This window comes from Pseudophryne corroboree, chromosome 6 (genome assembly GCF_028390025.1).
Source record: "Pseudophryne corroboree isolate aPseCor3 chromosome 6, aPseCor3.hap2, whole genome shotgun sequence".
Lineage (NCBI taxonomy): Eukaryota > Metazoa > Chordata > Amphibia > Anura > Myobatrachidae > Pseudophryne > Pseudophryne corroboree.
In genome coordinates this window covers 38,383,674-38,405,933 of record NC_086449.1, presented here as the reverse complement: position 1 = coordinate 38,405,933, position 22,260 = coordinate 38,383,674, and the positions used below count along the sequence as shown (strand labels likewise).

Below are 22,260 nucleotides of genomic sequence, written 5' to 3'. Positions count from 1 at the left end.
CTTACTTCCAGGATTCTGCCTGGGACCCAGCTCAGCATCTGCAGCCTGAATTCGGGCTCCAGAGTTGGGCAGCCTGGATCCCTGGTCAGGGTTTCCTGCTCACAAAAGGCGATCCCTATAAAGCTCCAGCAAACCACTCAGCTTGTTGAAAAACTGAGCTTTTCCTCTCTCTTCCCATGCTACTTTTAAGTTTGAGGCTGGAGGAGAAGGCATTCCGTTTTTGGGTAAAAGGTCTGGAGGAATCCAACAGCCTGCACAGCCATGGATTCCCCTCTCCTGGGACACAACAACCAGTAAGTGCATTTTACCTTTAAAACACATTTAAATACACTGTACATGTTTCTTTAAATATACACTGAGCCTGTGCACTGCACAGGCTCCACATACCCAGGCACTGCTGCTGGGAGCCTGGCTGCTAGGGCTCTCCCAGTGCTGGAGGTATGGGGGCTGGCTCCCCCCTATCCCCCAGCCTGCCTGGACACTGCCTGCTACTGGGGTCCAGGGAGCTGGCTCTCCCTGCCCCCTCAGTGCAGCACTACTTATCGGCCTCGCTACATCGTGCAGCGCACCCCCCTGGTCCGGTGACCCCTGATGCACTCCTGGAGGCCGGCAGCCCAGGACGCTCATCCTGGCCACTGTGGCTCTCTGTCTGTCTGGAGCGCTAAGGTGCCGGGAGCGTAGCTCCCGGGCCCCAGCGTCCCGTGCCCTACACATGCCCCCGCCGCTAGGGAGCCAGCTAGCCCGGTCCCCCGTGAGCAGCGCACCCTCCCCAGCAGCGCAGCAGCATGGGACACTCGTCCCGGCTGCCACGGCTGACCAACTATAGTGCTGAGGCGCTGGGAGCTTTCCCAACAGCGGCACACACACTTAGTGCTGCAGTGGGAGCTGATCTCCCGGCTGCAGCGGCTCTCCTCTCCCCCGGCGCGCACACACAGCTCAGCATGCAGGGGGCTGCCCTCACTGCCGCAGTCGCCGGAGAGGTCCGGGACTGCGGCACACATAAATATACATTTTTTAAATACACGGCGCCTAGCGCCCACACATTTTAAAGATGGTGCCTAGTGCCGGTATACATTTAAAAGTGGTGGCAAGCGCCCAATGTCCTTTGTAATGGTGCAGGTACTTAAGGGTTAACCCCTTCAGTGCCACAGCCGTCATTACACATGTGGCTGGGGGGGTCTCTCCGGCCACAATGACATATAACTATTTTTTCTGTATCATTTTCAGTATGTCCTTTTCTTCATGCATAAAGATTCTCATTGTATCGTCCCATTATTTTGGAATAACAAACCAATATGTTACTTAGAGTGTAACCCTACCCTCAATACCTTGAACAAGAGCTGTCTATGTAGTCTATTAAGGGATGGTTACCTAATAGTTGTGGCTCCACTCAAGCTATGTGTAGTATTTAACTACCGTTAAGGCTTGCTTGAGTAAGCCTGATCTCTATCCTTAGGGGATAATTCCCTTATATCATAGATATATTATCTAATATACCTGTCTCTTTCTTCCAGAATCTTCAGATCAACTTCCAGACGGACCAGACACACATGGAAAGTATAACACTTTAATGACCAGTACCAAATGGATTAAGTATACATTAACATTTCATCAATTACACATTCCCCTTTAAGTCATTAATCCATGCTAACCCCCTGTCAATTAGGCCTATACACAGTACCTGCATGCAATACAACAAATCCTTTTCTTTTCAAGACACCCTTAGGTGTTTGAGTGACCCCGGTACTCTTAATATGATAGTGCACTATAAGGGCCCATAAACTTCCTAAAAATAACAGCAGTTAATACAGAATGTCTGACACTATGTTTTAGTATCAACTATCAGTTCTCCCTTCAGTTAAAGAGAAAGATGTTTGGCTCAGTCTACTTATGGTAGCGATTACTTTCTCCTGTAAGGTTACTTATAGTTCCTCATTGGCAGATAACAGAAAGTATCTATTTAGCTCATAGATAGTAACATCAACAGTTGATTACCAAGGGATCTGTAGCCTTTCCTCAGTAAAAATGTTACCGTAGTTGTCCAGTAATAAACTAAACTCCTAAGAAGCTACTATGATAAACCTTTGTTATGCTGCGTCCTTGTGTCCATTTGAAGTAGCTGATGCTTTCTATATTTCAGAGCATATATAGCTTTTTGATTCCTGTATGGCTCAAATTATTGTTGTCTCTTAGGATGAGTCTATATTAAATATATCTGCAAGAGATGGTTTCTCTTTTCATAGTCACAGTGAGCTCAAATCTTTTAACTTTATAACTAATAGTCTCTTACGTGTCAGTCCTTCTTACGGGTTCACGAATACAGGTTGAGTATCCCTTATCCAAAATGCTTGGGACCAGAGGTATTTTGGATATGGGATTTTTCCGTATTTTGGAATAATTGCATACCATAATGAGATATCATGGTGATGGGACCTAAGTCTAAGCACAGAATGCATTTATGTTACATATACACCTTATACACACAGGATTTTAGTCAATATTTTTTATAAATTTGTGCATTAAACAAAGTGTGTCTACATTCACATCATTCATTTATGTTTCATATACACCTTATACACACAGCCTGAAGGTCATTTAATACAATATTTGTAATAATTTTGTGTATTAAACAAAGTTTGTGTACATTGAGCCATCAAAAAACAAAGGTTTCTCTATCTCACTCTCACTCAAAAAAGTCCGTATTTCGGAATATTCCGTATTTCGGAATATTTGGATATGGGATACTCAACCTGTATACATATAACACAGTTGTATTAAAGTGCCACAAGCTAGTCCTTGAATTGGGATGATATTCTAATCCTTTGTGGCTCAGAGGCTTTAACATTCATCCAATGTCACTGTAGTATGGCTACCTTTAATGTCCTTGACTCTAATTCTGCTAATTAGGGTGTTACTTTCTATTTAGCGCTGCAGAACAATGTCTCTGGCTCTCCTTTGACTGATGTGATGCTGATATATGTGGGGAGCTTTAAAACTGCATTTATGAAACGTTAAACAGTTCAAGTTTCACTCCACTTCTGTTACATATATATATACCCAGTGCTTCCTACCTTCTCCTTAGCACTATGATTAAGCCATACATGTTACTGTAATTATCGGTCACTGACTACTGTGACCCATTACTATCCTCCTGCTTAATAGCCGTTATAGCGGCCTAGCCCTGGAGTCCTTAGTCCCAATATGAAATTGACTATGTACAATAGTCACCTATGGCTTGCTGTGCTTAGTGTAGGGGTAATATAAATGGCTGGATTATACACTCACACTTCTACCATCTAGTGATGCTGCTGCAGGCTGCTCCCCCGACTCCTCCCTTACACTTACAGCCACACAGAATGGAGCCTCTGCTGCTGGTCCTGGCTTCTTTGTTGTGGCTGTCAGAGTCTGTGCCGGTAATAGGTAGGAAGGAACCCTCTCTGTCTCCCTGTCATAGATGCGCCCTTCCAATACTGCTGGGTGAGTTGACAGTTCTGAGTCTCAATGCTGCTGTCACCACCTTTACAGTAAGGAAGCCCTGTTCTGGCTACACACACTAAGCCCCCTCCGGCCGCCGCAATGTATACCGCTCAGCTCTAATGCGGGCGACGGCCGGAGCAGCAAAAAACTCTGTCCTCTCTCCAAGGGATATGCAGTCTCTCTCCCAGCTACACTCACAGCACGGGTGGCCTCTCCACCCCTCTCTCGTAATCACATGACCCACTCTGAGGTGATGTCTCGCCCGATGGCAATCACCCCACTAGGTGATTGACAGTTAGGAGCACAAGGACATTAACCCTTTAGATACACCGTGAAACCATAAAATAAACCTTAATTGTATTCACCACTACATTTACATCAATGTACATACAATTACATATATGTGAACTATATTATTTACCTCAAAACATGCATACAGTATTACAACATCCATTACCTTTTATATGAATAATATATATGCTTATACTCCATTTTAATCACCATATTATAACTACCTCAGTATAAGTGTTGTTTAAACCCTAAATCAGGGTTACAAGAGCATTGTAACCATTAGTGCATTATAATTGTAAAGACACCACTTTTGGAGCTATACCAAACCATGCTTGTCTACTTTCTGGCTGCCCACTCCAGAAGTGGATATCCAAGTTGGCACAGTGTGGAGTGTAGCATAGCATAGGAGGGCGGTGAGGAGGCATGATGGCATGGTGGCATGATTGTGTCATAGTGGCCCTGTCCTCTGCTATAAAATGCCAAGATTGCTGTTATTGTAATGTGGGAGATTGGCAATGATGGCACTATTCAACGAGAATAGCATCATCGGCTGCCCAGGACTGCGCACTTCACTTGAGAAGTGGGCGGCACTGGGCAGCTGTGAGCAGCTCCAGGATACATGAATACTCTTCCAGGTAGCTTGGACCAGCAACTAAGATTAGGGAGCCTTGCATCTCATGAGTTTAGACAAATCTGTACTAAAGCAATTTGGGTAATGCCTATGCAGTAGAGTGCCACCTGGGATTTCAGTTCCAGGCTGGAGGGAGTGATGTATGAGCACTATCCCAAATCCTCTGCATCTGATGAGCAACGTACTTGGAATGGCACCTGTTGACCAGTAGTGCGGCTTCGGCGCATCTAGGGATGGCCATCAACCATCAATGGCTTTGCCACAATTGATAGTCTTTGATCGATGACAACATTTTTGTTGTTGTGGTAGCTCAATGGTGCAGGTCAACCATTGATGGCTCAACTATCTATGGCAGAGTTTGAGATTTCCGTCATTACAGTCCAGGTTTTAAGGATATCCATGCTTGAACTCAGATGACATAAATAGTAACCCAAATAAATGTAATCATCTGAACTCAACCATGGATATCTTTAAATCCTAGACTGTAATGGAGGAGTTTGAAAAATACTGATCTATGGGGTTTTGATGATAGAGTAATACCATTGAGGAACATCACTAGTCAGTGATAGAACACTGACAAGGATAACCACATTATCAGCAATATCCTGATGGGACTTTTTACTATAAAATGTTGTTTGCCAGAGGTCCATACAAATCCCTATTACTTCAGAACTAACCTATGTTAGACACGTGAAACATCTATTATTTAAATTATAGCAACAACCATACAGCAAAGATATTATTATGGGAGGATTATCTTCTTGCACAGAGGCTACAGCAGAGCTTCTCAATCACAGTCCTGGTTTTAAGGATAATACACATCTCAGTTATCGGTCAGTGCAGTGCATTGAATCGATATAAATTAGGGATGGCCATCAACCATCTATGGTGGAGAAAGCTGAGACCTTAGTCATCAATGACAACACCATCAACCATCTATGGTGAAGAAAGATCACACCTTAGTCATCAATGACAACACCATCAACCATCTATGGTGGAGAAAGATCATACCTTAGTTATCAAGGACAATACCATCAACCATCTATGGTGAAGAAAGATCAGACCTTAGTCATCAATGACAACACTATCAAACATCTATGGTGAAGAAAGATCAGACCTTAGTCATCAATGACAACACCATCAACCATCTATGGTGGTGAAAGATCAGACCTTAGTCATCAATGACAACACCATCAACCATCTATGGTGAAGAAAGATCAGACCTTAGTCTCCAATGAGAAAACCCTCAACCATCGACGGCTTGGCACAGATGGTTAATGGTTTTACCATTGATGGCAGAGATCCAGGGTTCCTCGCCATCGATGTAAGCCTCTCATTGATAGTTTCTTTTCCCCAACACCAGAGTCACGGCGCTTGGCCCCACCCCTGTTCCTGATTGGCCAATAGCCCCACAGCAGAGATGGACATCTATGATGCAAAGGGATGGCCATTTGGCGGTCATTTATTTATCTTTCATATGGATACAGGATCGCTATGTCTGCAGTTAATGCAGAAAATCAGTGGCAAAATAAGATATTGATCATCTCTAAGTAATCAGTTAAAAATAGAGCATGCGTCTGGGACCAGGTAGGAGCATGGGTGCTTCCACATCGTGTTTCTCGGATAGATTCCATTCATATGTCAAATCTCCAGAATCAGTCTGAATATCATGATGCATCGGTTATAAAAAAAAAAAACTAACATTTTTTGAAGATTGAGAACATTTTTTGAAGATTGAGGATCAATGTCTCTACAGCTATAGATTCACATTACAGATGTTAAGGAATAATAGCACCAAAAACATCTACTATTAAAACTATAATAAAGACCATCAGTGAGCGATGGTGTCAGAATAACACACACCCCGGTTGTCGGTCAATGTGGTACAGAGGATCTGTATAATCACATACTAAGCCTTCCCCATTCATCATGTCTGTTTCTCCATAAGGAGGAACAGGTAAGAATCAACCTCACTGATGATACTGACTGATAATGTCACACTGGGGACACCCCATAGCCCCCTCCTTGTGAGCTCAGGGAGACCACCCACATGCATCCTATCACAGGTATATTATACCCCCCCCCTACCCCGACTGGGTCACTGGGATCCTACTAAGCATCCTCTCTCTATATATATATATATATATATATATATATATATATATATATATATATATATAATAGGAGGTAGAGTTAGTTAAGTAATTTATCCTAAAAACAGCCCATTCAGTTGTTTGCCTCCCTAAGATCTCAGTCGTCGGCCATCTTCCTGGTGTAACATGTTTAGGAGAGACTGGTGGGGTCATTGAACCATGGAAGCAGACTCCCCCCCCCCCACCACCACCACACTGCGTGTCTTTAGGGGGCCCTGCTGTGGTCATCTTGCCGTAGACTGTGTGCGGGAAGGTAAACTTCCACTGCCTAGTAAGTAAGAGATACTGACACCTGTCTGGGATGAGGAAATGGCTGCACCTAGGGACGAGGTGGCCGAGTGGTTAAGGCGATGGACTGCTAATCCATTGTGCTCTGCACGCGTGGGTTCGAATCCCATCCTCGTCGGTTTGTGGTTTTTCCTCCTGGCTTCTATTTTTCACAAGCTCTTTTCCTGTACAACTATGTACAGGAACAGAGTCTCCATGTAATGTAGGAAATAAAGTACCATATACCATATAACCCCCATAACGTTCCAGCAGATGGCACATTGCCACCTTTATACTATCTATTGATAAGTACCTCCCACACAAAGTGCTATCACCACCATGATCTACCACCAGTATATCTCACCTGTATACTATCTATTGATAATTACCCCACACACAGTGCTGTACCCTATGATGCACCACCAGATGGTGTGTTCCCCTCAGTATATTGCCCCCTGTACACTATCTATTGATAAGTACCCGATATATTGCTGTATCCACCCCATGATCTATCTGCCAGACTGCTTGTTACTCCCAATATATTGCCCCCTGTACACAGCCATGTCATACATAATTAGAGAAGGTTTCACCACGTCCTTCCTCTGGTTAGTACAACTCCTGGACTCCTGTCTCTGAAGCTGGATCCGTTTTATAAAGCCATATCTGGAGGATATCACAGAAGTCTTCCAGAGATTGGCAGGACCGTATTCTCCACAATAGTAGTGGTAAAACTTTTTCTAATTATGTATGACATGGCCGTGTTCTAAGATCTAACTAACGATTAAGCTACTAATAATTAATGAACTAAGCTTCTAATTCTACACACTTTTGCATGAAAACTTCCCTATTATTTCTTAAATGGGACTGTAAAGGGCCCCATACACTAGACCAATAATGCCCGATTTCAGCCCAATTCGGGCATTCGGCCTAATATATTGGGTGAAATCGGGCATTTTTGGTGTGCTTTTCCCCCGATCCGAGTTCCCATGTGCATCGGATCGGATCCCCCTAGATCCGACATATTATGAGTGCTGCACTTGTGATATGACGGATCCCGCAGTAAATAGATAGGATAGTAAAAGATACATTGTATGCAAAAAAAAAAAAAAAACCTGCATACGATATATCTAATACTATCTTACCAACGGGGAGGCTGCCGGGAGGTTGGACGAAATCTTATACGACATGACGGACCGTCTTGTCGTATAAGTGTATGGGGCCCTTTAGAGTAACACCTGTTTCAAGAATTGGATACAAATTATCTAACTGTGAGGCAGATGTATTAACCTGGAGAAGGCATAAGGAAGTGATAAACCAGTGATAAGTGCAAGGTGATAAAAGCACTATCCAATCAGCTCCAATATGTAAATGAACAGTTAGGAGCTGATTGGCTGGTGTGTTTATCACCTTGCACATATCACTGGTTTATCACTTCCTTATGCCTTCTCCAGGTTAATACATCTGCCCCCTTGTGTGCTTTTGCATTAAAGTTTCTCTTGCTGCTCTAACAGAATTGGAAAATAACAGCTGTTTGAAAACAAGATACAAAATATCCATTTTGCTAGATCTCTCTTTATATTAATACAGGATACTATGTATATGCTGAGCATTGTATAAGAGGACTTTTTTTTCTTGAATGTATAGGGTGTTTTTCTGTACATATGTAAAAACAATGTATAGCAAATTATGTATAAGCAAATTAAGCAGCATTGAAAGTGTAATGTGTGATGTCATATAAGGATTAATGTAAAAGTTACCAATCATTTTGACCAACTGAAAGATATTGAGAAAGTGTTTCTGTCTTTATTTTATGTTTTATTGATTTTTTTTTATTGATATTTTATATGGAAAATGGAATAAATAAAAATAAGGATAACTAAAGAATTCCATATATATATATATATATATATATATATATATATATATATATATATATATAGAAAGGAAAGAAGGAGCGGCACTCGGCGTCTTGATGGAGAAAAGTGTATTTAATACACTTTTCTCCTCTCAAGACGCCGAGTGCCACTCCTTCTTTCCTGTATATGCTACAATCCATTTGGAAAAGGCACCGGTGCAGGCTTCATACTTTTTAGGGAGTGCCAATTCGCCTATGCTCTAGATAGATAGATATATATATATATATATATATATACATACATACATACACACACAAACAGAGAGTTCAGCACTCACCATAGCAAGCTCACTATATATATATATATATATATGTATATATATGTATGTATATATATATATATATATATATATATATATTGCTGTTTGCCTGCGCTTTTTATTGATTTCTTTCTGGGGGTTTTGTAACAAAAGGATTGAGTAATCCCTGTTATAACAGAGAGCACCAGGCAAATGGATATTTATTTAATTGGCGCCTGGTGATTATTTGTACTTTTGTTTATCCCCTACATATTGCCTGTGTGCGAGGTACAAGCAGCCCAGATAGTGTTACATACTCATAATCTGCTTGTTACCCCCCAATATACTGCCACATCCACCAATAAAGGCATGAAATGGCCACATATCACTTGCAGTTCTCAGAATGAATATAAATATATATATATATATATATATATATATATACTAGGTGCTTCATCGCGTTCTATGGACGCTCTTCACACCGTCGCAAGGAGCTATGCCCCCTTAACCCTTGCATGCCTTTCTGGGGTTCAATATTTGTATTATATGGAGTATTACCTGCATTCCTTTGTTAGTGGTTAAATATTGCACAATGAAAGGGCGTGCGATGGTGAAGTAGGCGCAGCCCCTTGCGATGGCGTGAACAGCACCTGCAGGGCACGATGTACAGAATGTAGCGGGTGCGGGGGGGGACTGCGGATGGGGGAGGGTTTCTGTAGATGCTGCGGGTGGAGGGGGCGGATGCAAGGGGGGGTCTGGATGGGGAATGGACAGGAGTGGGGTAGGGGGTCCGGAGGCGCTGCGGGTGAGGGAGGGGCAGGTGCGGGTGGTGCGGCGGATGGGCAAGGGGTCCGGAGGCGCTGCAGGTGGTGGAGGTGCGGGGGTGGGTGAGGGGGGGGACCACGGATGGAGGAGGGTGTCTGTAGATGCTGCGGGTGGAGGGGGGACAGGTGTGGGGGGAGACATATATGGGGGGTGGAGGGGTCTGGAGGTGCTGTGGGTGGTGAAGGGGAAGGGGAGTGGGAGCCGCGGGTGGTGTAGGGGGTCTGGAGGCACAGCGTGGGGGAGGGGTGGGGTGCCACATGTGGTGGAGGGGAAGGTGCGTAGGTGTGGTGCATTGGGGAGGCGCTGTGGGTACTGTACCTGCCAAAAAGGTAGTTGGAGGGTATTCAGTAACAGGGCCAGGACAAGGGTGTCAAGGTCAGAACAGGGGTGACGGGGCAAGAACAGGGGCGACGGGGCCAGGACAGAAATGACAGGGACAGGATAGGGGTGACAGGGCCAGGGTAGGGGCGGCAGTACCAGGACAGGGGCGACAGGGCCAGGATAAGGGTGAAAGGGCCAGGATAAGGGTGACAGGGCAAGGCCAGGGGTGACAGGGACATGACAGAACACAGGGCACGGGAGAGATTGGTATTAGGGACAGAACAGTGGTGACAGACAGATGTGTCTTACCGCAGTCGCTGCTGCTGGCTGCTGCTGGCTGCTGCTGTTCCACTCCAACCTGTTGGGATCTGCTGCTGGTGGAGACTTGGCATGGCTGACTCTCTCAGGCTGGAGTCCTGCTTCCTCTACCTGCCCGTATCCCTACCCCCCACTCCTCAGTCACACACCGCGGACCTCGCGCGGCTGCCGGGCGCTGTGGTAAGGGGAGACTGGGAGTGACTGGTCAGCCCCCAGGAGACGCTGCGGCTGGAGGGGGTTGGAGCCTGCAAGCAGCACGGACTTCTGCAGCGCTACCCGCCGGCTAAAGTTTGTGAAGGAGCTGGATGCACCTCACTGCGGGTGGCAGCGCTGCAGCTAGCGGTGGGGTTGCCGGGGCTGGAGATAACAGAGGCAGTACGGAACCTGCACAGCGGCAGGTGCCCCACAAAACTGCAGCTAAGAAGCGTGGAGTGTGCCAGAAAGTGACGCTCCTCCGCGCCAGAGAGACCCTGCTGAGTATGCTGATGTGGGGGGTCAAGCACACATTGAGCCGGTGCCCGTCTGTCTGTACGGCATACCCCCTCACACACCCAGATACCTCCCAACTCTCCCGATTTTTGCAGGACAGTCCCATTTTTTTGGGTCTGTCCCACCCGTGGGCCGCAGTGTCCCGTGGGGGGGGAAAGGCAGTTAGGAAGCTCCTGTACTCGCCGTTCTGCTTAGCAGAGCAGCGGTGAATAGATGCTGTACGCATGCGCACAGCATCTATTTAGGGGAGACAGAGGGAGAGGGGGCATCAGGGGTACGGATTAAGGGGGGGTCCGTCAGCAGAGCTGGATTAAGGGGGCGTCCGGGGGGTACGTACCATGGGCCCCACAGTTTTAGGGGGCCCCCCAGCTGGAGTAGCTCTATCCCAGCTCTGAAGCTCCCCCGTCCTGCCAACAACAGCAGCAGCATTGTGCTACAGTCAGCACACGCTGCTGCGTGTTGGCAGGTCTGTGGTGTTGCAGGGAGGCAGCAGCCTCCCTGCTTTCTTCTGCCTGTGCGGGTGTGTAGGGGGGAGCGACCACCTCCTCTGGTTTTACCCCAAGCTGAGGGGCCAAAGTCCCATAAAACAAAAAACCCGGAATTTGCATAAGGGGGCGTTGCCACGTGTCCCACTATTAGGCCACGCCCCCAAACCCACAGCAGGCACAGCAATGAGATAGGGCCCCCCTGTCTCAAGTGCCCTGGGCCCCCCGGATTCATAATCTGCCCCTGGGGGCATGCCAGCAGCTCACAGAGCGCTGGGCATGCCCCCTCACTGACGAAAATTGGGCTCGCGATCACGGGTCCTCCATGAAGTCACGCCCCCTTTTGGTGGCCACCCCCCCTTTTCACCACATGCGTGTCCCTCCTTCTGCCTGAAGAAAGCTGGTAGGTATGCACCCCTGTCTGCCTGAAGAAAGCTGGGAGGTATGCACCCCTGCCTGTGCCATGCCCATACCATCTGCTTCTGCTCCTAGTCTCCTATAGATTTGCCCAGATCTGTGACTCATTTGACTAACTCCGCCCAGTGTTGTGACTCCGCCTAGCGTTAGCAAATGAGGCACAAAGTCACAGATCTGGGCTAATATATAGGAGATATTCATTATATATACATTACTGCAGTTATATATATATATATATATATATTGGGGGGTCCCTGCACTCTCACTTAACATAGATAAGTGGTGGGGTGCCAGTCAGAGTCCAATCCCGTAGGGGATGGGGCCCATAGTACAACATACAGTATCTCCACTACGTGGAAAGACAGCACTCTCCAAATTAAAATAGAAAATAAAAAAAGTGAATATTTATTTCAAAGTTTTATCTCACAGTTTTCCAGGTAATGTCCAACGTTTCGGTCCACACCGGGACCTTTATATTAAGTCCATATTAACAAGCGCGATCACTTCCGGTTTCACAGGAAGTGACCCCGTGCGTGTCACCATGCGTTCCACCACGCTTTCAATCATCAGGAAGGCGGGATTGGCGCCTTTTATGGGTATATAATAGGGGCCTGTGAGGCCCATCTGGTGCTCCAGTTTCCCTACTCAACTTTGGCTCCCGTTGCACTGCTGTATGGATGTTTTTTGCTGTGTTACCTTGATAAAGGTCCCGGTGTGGACCGAAACGTTGGATATTACCTGGAAAACTGTGAGATAAAACTTTGAAATAAATATTCACTTTTTTGATTTTCTATTTTAATTTGGAGAGTGCTGTCTTTCCACGTAGTGGAGATACTGTATATATATATATATATATATATATATATATATATATATATATATATACATATTGCAACTGTAATAACATTAATGTAGCATAAAAATAAAATGATAATTGACCCCGACGTGATTTGAACACGCAACCTTCTGATCTGGAGTCAGACGCGCTACCGTTGCGCCACAAGGTCCCATGTGAAAATCAGTTGTTATGTGCTGCGGGTGCTTTATATTACTAATAGACCACCTGCACAGACTAAATTGGGAATTAGATAATTGCAAAAGCAAAAATAAAAAATAAATAAAGAATAGGACTGGTTGACTTCCCTTAAGTGCAAAGTCATTATTATTAACAACAAAATAGGTAGGATCAAAGGAAAAATTAATCCAAAAAATCATCTTGCTTCTAAATGTATTATTAAATAAGAGAAATGGTGGTGGTAGCGCTTATGTAAATTTTTGAAGTTGTCTGTGACTAGAATTGAAACGATGCAATATGAAACAAAACTTACTCATAAAGAAACCAAGAGTACAGAGTATGCTTCCAGAGCCATCTTTTCATATGGGCTCAATGGGCTCTTGCCCAAGGGCCCCTGGAGTCTAAGGGCTCTAGGCTGATAGCTGAGGGACTCCTTTTTCCATGGGTACCAAAATTTTTAAAATCGTCCCCAGGGAACCTGAGATATTCGACTTCAAAGCAGTGGTCCCCATCCGAGCCTGATAATTGCTCTTCCCAGTCAGATATCTCGGGTTCTGTCTGACTTGGAGTATTTCTGAGGGAATACTCCAAAAGGTTGCACTCTTCCCCAGCAACTGGTCCATGCTCCAGCTCCACACACCTGGTATGCAGTTTTATATTTCCCCAGTACCTCCTGAAAGGTGTCCCTAGTACCTCCTGAAAGGGGTTTCCAGTACCTCCTGAAAGGTGTCCTCAGTACCTCCTGAAAGGTGTCCCCAGTATGTCCTGAAAGGTGTCCCCAGTACCCCCTGAAAGGTGTCCCCAGTACCTCCTGAAAGGTGTCCCCAGTACCTCCCAAAAGGTGGGACTCTCTAGAGTTTTACCCAATTGAAAGCTAAGACATCTATTTCAAGGAACTGGAGATATCTGCAGTCAAGCAAGCTGCCCTCCTACTGGAAAATTATGAATAATAAGTCCACTCCACTATCCACCCCTCCCCTGTGTATTAAATCTTGCCCTACCACCCTGTAAGTCATGTACCGGGGCCCTTCTTTCAGCCCAATGGCCCCTTCTACAGTTTAGTGTTCTCCCACCAGCACCATCTCCCACCATCTGTGTAGTAAAGGAGTAATTAGCAGAAATTACTGCTCCAGGTCCTACATGCTGAGCAGAACACCCCCTACCGTCCACGGGACATCAAAGCTGCCGCTGATAGCACCCCCCACCCCTACTGCTGCAGGACGGGTAGGGGCTCCAGCGCATTGCTTTGCCCAGGGGCCTACACTGCTGTTAAGACGGCCCTGTATGCTTCAATAAAAATACATGGTCAGTAGCTGACCCTTGTTTACAATTATTCAACAATTCCTCTGTTTTTAACCATAACACGTGATCATCAGTGAGCGATGGTATCAGAATGACACACACCCCGGTTGTCGGTCAGGGCGGTGCAGGGGATCTGTATAATCACATACTCAGCCTCCCCCATTCATCATGTCTGTTTCTCCATAAGGAGGAACAGGTAAGAATCAACCTCACTAATGATACCAGCTGATGGCGTCACGCTGTGGACACATGATTGGAAATGTTTAGTAACATCAGGGAGACTCCACATCAGCTGTTACACAATGATTATATTTTATCACAAAATGAGAAGCTTTGGATCTGCTTACACCCATGGGCTGGTGAGCCTGTTACATGTAGTCCAGCACATGGCAGATAGCAGGACATATCATCATCACCTCCATTTATTTATAGGGCACCACAAGTTCCACAGTGTTAGCCAATCAGCAATCAGTATACATACCAGTATATTAATACAACTGAGCATAGTAACAAGTACAAATAATTATAATAGCACACAAGTAAGCACAATCAGAGACTCGGTGCAATAATCAGGAATATAAACCAGGCTGGGACACTTCAGTGTATATTATGTAACCATCAAGCGCTCACACCTAACACTAAGCATACGGCATAACAGGGACTATTGATATAGACAGACTGACATGGGACATAAGCCCATATGTGATAGGCTGGGACTGGCTGGTCACGGCGTGTTCTCAGCGAGATAGCTTCTAGATTTAAAGAGGCAATTCGCTTTATAGCAAAACCAGGATATATTTTCTGTATCGCCAAAATCATATCAGGACCAGCAAATAGCAGCCTATTACATATGGACTATAAGATAGAAAGGGGAGACAGAGATTATAAGCAGAGCAGAGTAGAAAAGTTGGGGTGTAGCTTTGTATTACAGGTGAAACAGGCAGATTGGCCAGTTAGCTCAGTTGGTTAGAGCGTGGTGCTAATAACGCCAAGGTCGCGGGTTTGATCCATGTACGGGCCAGCATTGAATTTTTTTCCCTTCCTCAGCAAGTGACATATAACTATTTTTTCTGTATAATTTTCAGTATGTCCTTTTCTTCATGCATAAAGATTCTCATTGTATCGTCCCATTATTTTGGAATGACAAACCAATATGTTACTTACAGCATTGTAACCATAAGTACATTATAATTGTAAAGACACCACTTCTGGAGCTATACCAAACCATGCTTGTCTACTTTCTGGCTGCCCACTCCTGAAGTGGATATCCAAGTTGGCACAGTGTGGGGTATAGCATAGGTGGGCGGTGAGGAGGCATGATGGCATGATTGTGTCATAGTGGCCCTGTCCTCTGCTATAAAATGCCAAGATTGCTGTTATTGTAATGTGGGAGATTGGCAATGATGGCACTATTCAACGAGAATCACATCATTGGTTGCCCAGGACTGCGCACTTCACTTGAGAAGTGGGCGGCACTGGGCAGCTGTGAGCAGCTCCAGGATACATGAATACTCTTCCAGGTAGCTTGGACCAGCAACTAAGATTAGGGAGCCTTGCATCTCATGAGTTTAGACAAATCTGTACTCAAGCAATTTGGGTAATGCCTATGCAGTAGAGTGCCACCTGGGATTTCAGTTTCCGTGCTGGAGGGGGTGATGTACGAGCGCTATCCCACATCCTCTGCATCTGGCAAGCAATGTGCTTGGAATGGCACCTGGTGGCCAGTAGTGCGGCTTCGGTGCATCTAGGGATGGCCATCAACCATCAATGGCTTTGCCACAATTGATAGTCTTTGACCGATGACAACATTTTTGTTGTTGTGGTAGCTCGAAGGTGCAGGTCAACCATTGATGATGGCTCAACTATCTATGGCAGAGTTTCAGACTTTCCGCCATTACAGTCCAGGTTTTAAGGATATCCATGCTTGAACTCAGATGACATAAATAGTAACTCAATTTAATGTAACCATCTGGATTCAACCATGGATATCTCTAAATCCTGGACAGTAATGGAGGAGTTTTGAAAATACTGATCTTTGGGGTTTTGATGATGGATTAAAACCATTGAGGAACATTACTGGTCAGACCTCCCTGAAAATGGGAAATAACCCGTGATAGAACACTGACAAGGACAACCATATTATCAGCAATCTCCTGATGGCTCTTTTTACTATAAAATGTTGCTTGCCAGAAGTCTATACAAATACCTATTACTCCAGAACTAACCTATGTTAGACACACGGAACATCTATTATTTAACCTATAGCAACAACCATACAGCAAAGATATTATTATGGGAGGATTATCTTCTCGCACAGAGGCTACAGCAGAGCTTCTCAATCACAGTCCTGGTTTTAAGGATAATACACATCTCAGTTATCGGTCAGTGCAATGCATTGAATTAATATAAATTAGGGATGGCCATCAACCATCTATGGTGGAGAAAGATCAGACCTTAGTCATCAATGACAACACCATCAACCATTATGGTGAAGCAAGATCAGACCTTAGTCATCAATGACAACACCATCAACCATCTATGGTGGAAAAAGATCAGACCTTAGTCATCAATGACAACACCATCAACCATCTATGGTGAAGACATATATGACATTAGTCATCAATGACAACACCATCAACCATCTATGGTGAAGAAAGATCAGACCTTAGTCATCAATGACAACACCATCAACCATCTATGGTGGAGAAGGAGATGAGAACTTAGTCATCAATGACAACACCATCACCCATCTATGGTGAAGAAGGATCAGACCTTAGTCTCCAATGAGAAAACCCTCAACCATTGATGGCTTGGCACAGATGGTTAATGGTTTTACCATTGATGGCAGAGATCTTGGGTTCCACACCATCAATGTAAGCCACTCATTGATAGTTTTCTTCCCAACACCAGAGTCACAGCGCTTGGCCCCACCCCTGTTCCTGATTGGCAAATAGCCCCACAGCAGTGATGGACATCTATGATGCAAAGGGGTGGCAAATTGGCGGTCATTTATCTATCTTTCATATGGATACAGGATCGCTATGTCTGCAGTTAATGCAGAAAATCAGTGGCAAAATAAGATATTGATCATCTCTAGGTAATCAGTTAAAAATAGAGCATGCGTCTAGGACCAGGTAGGAGCATGGGTGCTTCCACATCGTGTTTCTCGGATAGATTCCATTCATATGTCAAATCTCCAGAATCAATCTGAATATCATGATGCATCAGTTATAAAAAAAACTACATTTTTTGAAGATTGAGGATCAATGGCTCTACATCAATAGCTTCACATAACAAATGTTAAGGAATAATGGTGCTATTAAGAACTAACCAATCCTAGCAAAAACATCTACTATTAAAACTATAATAAAGACCATCAGTGAGCGATGGTGTCGGAATGACACACCCCAGTTGTCGGTCAGGGTGGTGCAGGGGCTCTGTATAATCACATACTCAGCCTCCCCCATTCATCATGTCTGTTTCTCCATAAGGAGGAACAGATAAGGATCAACCTCACTGATTATACTAACTGATAGCGTCACACTGGGGACACCCCATAGCCCCCTCCTTGTGAGCTCAGGGAGACCACCCACATGCACCCTATCACTGGCATGTTATACCCCACCCCTCCCCCGACTGGGTCACTGGGATTCTACTAAGCATCCTCTCTATATACATAACAGGAGGTAGAGTTAGTTATGTAATTTATCCTAAAACCAGCCCATTCAGTTGTTGCTCTCCCTAAGATCTCAGTCGTCGGCCATCTTCCTGGTGGAACATGTTTAGGAGAGACTGGTGGGGTCATTGATACATGGAAGCAGACTACCCCCCCACCCCCCTCCCCCACTGCGTGTCTTTAGGGGGCCCTGCTGTGGCCATCTTGCCGTAGCCTGTGTGCAGGAAGGTAATCCCCCACCCCCTAGTAAGTAATAGATACTGACACCTGTCTGGGATGAGAAAAAGGCTGCACACAGGGATGAGGTGGCCGAGTGGTTAAGGCGATGGACTGCTAATCCATTGTGCTCTGCACGCGTGGGTTCGAATCCCATCCTCGTCGGGTTGTGGTTTTCCTCCTGGCTTCCATTTTTCACAAGCTCTTTTCCTGTACAACTATGTGCAGGAACAGAGGCTCCATTAATGTAGGAAACAAAATACCGTACAAAGATCTACAACCCCCATAACGTTCCAGCAGATGGCACATTGCCACCTTTATACTATCTATTGATAAGTACCTCCCACACAAAGTGCTACCACCACCATGATGTACCACCAGTATATCTCACCTGTATACTATCTATTGATAATTACCCCACACACAGTGCTGTACCCTATGATGCACCACCAGATGGTGTGTTCCCCTCAGTATATTGCCCCCTGTACACTATCTATTGATAAGTACCCAATATATTGCTGTATCCACCCCATGATCTATCTGCCAGACTGCTTGTTACTCCCAATATATTGCCCCCTGTACACAGCCATGTCATACATAATTAGAGAAAGTTTCACCACGTCCTTCCTCTGGTTAGTACAACTCCTGGACTCCCGTCTCTGGAGCTGGTTCCGTTTTATAAAGCCATATCTGGAGGATATCACAGAAGTCTTCCAGAGATTGGCAGGACCGTAATCTCCACAATAGTAGTGGTAAAACTTTTTCTAATTATGTATGACATGGCCATGTTCTAAGATCTAACTAACAATTAAGCTACTAATAATTAATGAGCAACTAAGCTTCTAATTCTACACACTTTTGCATGAAAACTTCCCTATTATTTCTTAAATGGGACTGTAAAGGGCCCCATACACTAGACCAATAATGCCCGATTTCAGCCCAATTCGGGCATTCGTCCTGATATATTGGGTGAAATCGGGCATTTTCGGTGTGCTTTTCCCCCGATCTGTGTTCCCATGTGCATTGGATCGGATCCCCCTAGATCCGACATATCACGAGTGCTGCACTTGTGATATATCGGATCCCGCAGTAAATAGATAGGATAGTAAAAGATACATCGTATGCAAAAAAAAACTGCATACGATATATCTAATACTATCTTACCAACGGGGATGCTGCCGGGAGGTTGGACGAAGTCTTATACGACATGATGGACCGTCATGTCGTATAAAGGCCCGTACACACTGGTCGATGTATCGGCCGTTCTCTTGAACGGCCGATACATCGCGGGACCGTCGGCCAGTGTGTACGGGCGATACGTCTGTGAACTCCGTCGTTCACAGACGTATCGCGTCGGCCGCGCAGCACAGCCGACAGCCAATATATCTAACGATATATTGGCGCGTCGCTGTGTGTGTACGGGGCGGTCGTCCGACCGCCCGTACACATGCTGCGGCGGCCGGCGGTGATTGACAGGTGAACTGGGCGGGCGCGCCCAGTTCATGACGTCAGTCCCCCGACGGATCGGGCTGTGTGTATGCACAGCACACTGCCCGATCCGTACATAGATATATCTGCAGATCAATTGATCTGCAGATATATCTAATAGTGTGTACCCACCTTAAGTGTATGGGGCCCTTAAGACTAAAGCTGGGTACACACTGGCAGATATATCTACAGTTCAATCGATCTGCAGATGGTGGTTGTTCATACACACAGAAAGATGCACCAATATATCTTAAAGATATATCTGCTGTTAAATCTATCTGCAGCTATATATGCAGATAGAGATTGTTCATACACACTGAAAGATGCACTAATATATCTGCAGATATATTGGTAATCTGCTGTGTTGCAGAGCAGATGCAATATATCTGTGAGAGACGTCTTTCACAGACATATTGCTTGTACACACCTGCAGATCAGCAAAAGATATATTGGACAACCAACTGATTGGCCAATATATCTGCCAGTGTGTACCCAGCATTACACCTGTTTCAAGAATTGGATACAAATTATCTAACTGTGAGGCAGATGTATTAACCTGGAGAAGGCATAAGGAAGTGATAAACCAGTGATAAATGCAAGGTGATAAACGCACCAGCCAATCAGCTCCAATATGTAAATGAACAGTTAGGAGCTGATTGGCTGGTGTGTTTATCACCTTGCACATATCACTGGTTTATCACTTCCTTATGCCTTCTCCAGGTTAATACATCTGGAAAATAACAGCTGTTTGACAATAAGATACCAAATATCCATTTTGCTAGATCTCTCTTTATATTAACAAAGGATATTATGTATATGCTGAGCACTGTATAAGAGGACTTTTTTTTATTGAATGTATAGGATGTTTTTCTGTGCACATGTAAAAACAATGTATGCTTAATAGCAGATTATGTACAAGCAAATTAAGCAGCATTGAATGTGTAATGTTTGACCAACTGAAAGATATTGAGAAAGTGTTTCTTTCTTTATTTTATTTTTTATTGATTTTTTTTATTGATATTTTATATGGAAAACGGAATAAATAAAAATAAGGATAACTAAAGAATTCCATATATATATATATATATATATATATATATATATATATACAGAGAGAAAGTTCAGCACTCACCATAGCAAGCTCACTTATTCTCACAACATCAATAAATAAATTATGGGGGTTTAGTTAGTGGATTGGCCAATGCACGGAAGCTTGCATACCGCTCGCCAAGGTACCCCCCACCTTCTTGCAGGTCCTACACTATCACAGAGTCTCAAAAATTAAAACCTGGCAACTGTATCACACATAATATAACTGCAAATAAGCCTACTTGGTTTAATGTGTATCTGCCACACACCTTATGGCTTTTAAAGGTACACTAGTCACCTGATACTGGCTGATTAATTACTAAAGAGCAGTGACAAGCGGTGAGGTCAGGAGCTGGGGAGGCACTGCAGCTAAACACACACACCCAGGTGGGGGGGGGGGGAGTGCATTCCCCCCACACCGCTAAAACCAGCACCAGGCGGAACCAGCCAGGGGGGTAATGCCACAGCAGGGGAGACACTCAGTGTGGGGTCCCCCTGCCATGCCATTAAATACCCCCCAAACCAGTCAGCCCAGGGCTGGAATTCCTCGGAAAGTGGGGCCCCACAAAAATCAAAATGGGGTCCCCCCTCCCGAGCAATAATCAGCACTGTGCTGATAGCCCAGTGCTATGCCCCGCACCCCTAGTGGCGGTGGGTGCGGGGTTCATTGTATGCTAATACTGTTCTTTACAGGTGGCCTACAGGTCCCAGCAAGCCTGCCCCAACATGCTGGCACTTGGAGAACCACAAGTGCCAGCATGCCCGGACATAAATGGCCCACTGGCACCTGTAGTCCACCTGCAAAGAATAGTAATATTGTTCTTTACAGGTGGCCTACAGGTCCCAGCAAGCCTGCCCCAGAATGCTGGCACTTGGAGAACCACAAGTGCCAGCATGCCCGGACAAAAAGGGCCCGCTGGCACCTGTAGTCCACCTGTAAAGAAAATATTTAAAAAAACTACACGTTCTTTAAAAAACCTTTATTAAACAGGGTCTTCACCTGGGGGCGGCGGCCTTTAAGCTCTTTTGCATGGCTGCCGCCTTCCCAGGGCTTCCGGCATCTTCACCTGGGGGGGCTCCACCTCCCCAGGGCTTCTGGCGTCTTCCTCCGGCATCTTCACCTGGGAGGCGGCGTCCTTTAAGCTCTTTTGCATGGCCGCCGCTTTCCCAGGACTTCCAGTGTCTTCTCGTGGTGGGCGGCGGCTGCTAAGTGCTTTTGCATAGCCACCGCCCATCCAGGACTTCCACGGCGTCTTCGGTCTTCAGGAGCTCTTCTCTGCTTTTCCATCGCCGTCGGACTGACCGCCGCTGCCTCGCGCTGACTTATATAAGTCAGCGGGAGGGGGCGGGGCGATGACGTGGGGAGCCATTATTGGCTCGTGGCGGCCATCTGGAAATTTAAAAATGACGCTGAGGCGCCATTTTTGAAATGGGTACCGCTTCCGCTGCCAAACTCTGCACGATGGCCCTGAATGCCGCATCCCGCCGCCGCTACCGCCGCCAGCATCTCAGCCGCCAGCACCTCCGCTGCCCGGGCCGCCGCATCCCGCACCTCCGCCGCCACCGATGCCCACACGGTGATTGACAGTGGATCCAGTGACGGATCCGCTGACCAATCACTGTGGCCTCACTCACAGGGGCGTGCT

The 22,260-nt window shown here is 45.5% G+C and overlaps 7 non-coding genes across 7 annotated transcripts; 3 read left to right on the top strand and 4 right to left on the bottom strand.

The window, feature by feature from the left end:
* Positions 1–6,245: 6,245 nt before the first annotated feature.
* Positions 6,246–6,379, bottom strand: LOC134938847 (U8 small nucleolar RNA). Its single transcript, XR_010181299.1, has one exon. It is a non-coding gene; the product is annotated as a U8 small nucleolar RNA (small nucleolar RNA).
* Positions 6,380–6,876: 497 nt separating this feature from the next.
* TRNAS-GCU (transfer RNA serine (anticodon GCU)) lies at positions 6,877–6,958 on the top strand. The gene has a single exon. It is a non-coding gene; the product is annotated as a tRNA-Ser (tRNA).
* Positions 6,959–12,763: 5,805 nt separating this feature from the next.
* On the bottom strand, positions 12,764–12,835 carry TRNAW-CCA (transfer RNA tryptophan (anticodon CCA)). Its single transcript has one exon. It is a non-coding gene; the product is annotated as a tRNA-Trp (tRNA).
* A 1,395-nt stretch (positions 12,836–14,230) lies between these two features.
* On the bottom strand, positions 14,231–14,364 carry LOC134938849 (U8 small nucleolar RNA). Its single transcript, XR_010181300.1, has one exon. It is a non-coding gene; the product is annotated as a U8 small nucleolar RNA (small nucleolar RNA).
* A 728-nt stretch (positions 14,365–15,092) lies between these two features.
* On the top strand, positions 15,093–15,166 carry TRNAI-AAU (transfer RNA isoleucine (anticodon AAU)). Its single transcript has one exon. It is a non-coding gene; the product is annotated as a tRNA-Ile (tRNA).
* Positions 15,167–17,536: 2,370 nt separating this feature from the next.
* LOC134938857 (U8 small nucleolar RNA) lies at positions 17,537–17,668 on the bottom strand. The gene has a single exon (XR_010181308.1). It is a non-coding gene; the product is annotated as a U8 small nucleolar RNA (small nucleolar RNA).
* Positions 17,669–18,120: 452 nt separating this feature from the next.
* TRNAS-GCU (transfer RNA serine (anticodon GCU)) lies at positions 18,121–18,202 on the top strand. Its single transcript has one exon. It is a non-coding gene; the product is annotated as a tRNA-Ser (tRNA).
* Positions 18,203–22,260: the final 4,058 nt, after the last annotated feature.